Source organism: Chiloscyllium punctatum, unplaced genomic scaffold (genome assembly GCF_047496795.1).
Source record: "Chiloscyllium punctatum isolate Juve2018m unplaced genomic scaffold, sChiPun1.3 scaffold_871, whole genome shotgun sequence".
NCBI lineage: Eukaryota > Metazoa > Chordata > Chondrichthyes > Orectolobiformes > Hemiscylliidae > Chiloscyllium > Chiloscyllium punctatum.
In genome coordinates this window covers 33062-35000 of record NW_027310605.1, presented here as the reverse complement: position 1 = coordinate 35000, position 1939 = coordinate 33062, and the positions used below count along the sequence as shown (strand labels likewise).

General features: G+C 66.7%; 1 non-coding gene across 1 annotated transcript; it reads right to left on the bottom strand.

Moving 5' to 3' along the window:
• Positions 1–1069: 1069 nt before the first annotated feature.
• LOC140474190 (5.8S ribosomal RNA) lies at positions 1070–1223 on the bottom strand. Its single transcript, XR_011958901.1, has one exon. It is a non-coding gene; the product is annotated as a 5.8S ribosomal RNA (ribosomal RNA).
• Positions 1224–1939: the final 716 nt, after the last annotated feature.

The window sequence follows — 1939 nt, the reverse complement described above, 5'->3', positions numbered from 1 at the left end:
GTGCCGAGGCTCAAGTGGCGAACGGTCGCGCAGGCACGCCACGCACATCGATCGCCAGCCGCGGAACGGCACGGCCTTCAGTGGGGCCGGCGGGCGACGCCGCTCCTGAACCCAGCGGCCCCGAGTCGGACGAGTTGAGGAAGGCACGCCGACGGTGACAGGGTACGGAAGACACAGCGGTGGCCTTCTGGCGACTTGGCCCCCGACAGCCCGACGTTCCGCCGTCCTCCCGATGGCCAGGAGGACCGTGCGGGGGTCGGCCGACGGCGTGGTAGGTGTGCCTGCACGGTGACGGAGCACACACCACGCCCGCCAACCCCTCCGTACCTCCCGAGACCGGTGGCAGGACGGAGCGGAAAACGTGCGGACTGAACGGGAGAGCCAAGAGCCAGCGATCCACGCGCGTGCGACCGTCCAAGTCACAGCGTTCGACGAAAACCTCCTCCCTCGGCCAGGCACTCGGCGCCAGCAGGGGAGACAGGATCAGACGCCCCGCCGGCCACTTAAGGCCGAGGACGAACCACGAGACGGGCGGCTGCAGCAGCGGGCGGCCTGCAGCTCCCAGCACTCTCAATCGATCAACCATCGAGTCGGGTCAGCGTGTCAAACCGGCGAGCTCCACGGTCAGGCCGGCGGCGCACCAGCACCGGACCTCCGCGGCTCCCTTCACTCTTTCCACTGCCAGCCAACCGAGAGACGGACCCAATGCGGACGTGCAGAGCTTAGGCAGACCCCCCACTGGAGGCTCAACACTTCGTGGCAGCTCCGTGTCCCAGAGACCAGGAGGGTTGGCACACACACACAGTGTGAACCACCGACAGCCATTCTGGGACCGGTGACAGCCGTGCTGGCCCCACTGCCACGACACAGACGGACGCCAGGCCGCGCTCCCCGGCGGGGGGATGGCGTCGAGCCTGACGAACGGAATGTGCAGGGTGGGGGGGAAAGGCCAAGCGCTCCGACGCCGGAGGGCTCCGGAGTCTGAACTTAGGGGGACAAAGAGGACGGGTCCTCTGCGACACCCCAGCCGCGCTCTCGCCAGCCAAGGCGAGTGCGATTGATTGCCAAACGACCCTCAGACAGGCGTGGCCCCGGGAAGAACCCGGGGCCGCAAAGTGCGTTCAAAGTGTCGATGATCAATGTGTCCTGCAATTCACATTAATTCTCGCAGCTAGCTGCGTTCGTCATCGACGCACGAGCCGAGTGATCCACCGTCAAGAGTTGTCTGAGTTTGTTTTAGGTCTCTCCCTCGCCAGAGGAAAGCGACCCGGACCGCACATACGCTCCCCACCTTGAGCTACAGCCACCTGCACGCCGGCGTGCGGGCGGAGCAGGGTGGCGTGAAGCGATGGGGAGCACCATCCTGGTGCGGCCCGCAGAAACATACGTCTATTGGGGGGAGGAGGACAGGGCGCCCAAGAGGCGATGCGTGCCCCAACGCACCGCAGCGACGGAGGCAGGATCACCGCCACCATGTCGCCCGCCTAGTATCACGAGGCGTGCAGCAGCTTTGCCCTAGGAAAAGCAGAGGCGGGAACGGGCACCGGCCATCGGTTCGGCAGCGTCACTGACGCGTGCACGTGGCGGCGTGTCGGCGAGCGGACTTCCTGCGAGGAGGCGGGGGCGGCACTCGCCCGAGCAGACGCCCGCCCGGCCCAGCCACCGCCGAGGTGGACTGGGAGTCGCGGCAACGGCTCGTCATACTCGTTCCCACACTCACAGCGCAGCTTGCCCGCAAGCCACCGACCACCGATCGACGCCAGGCGCCCCGACCGAGAGCGGGATCGCTCGTTCGCCCTGCTGGCAGTTCGCTGGGGATCACTACTGCACGGAGCTCGGAGACCGACGGGCGGCAACTCGAGAGTCTTTAAACCACCACCCCCATCCCGCAAGTGCAAAGAGGCTGTATACGCACAGACGGGTGAGGGGAATAGGTACC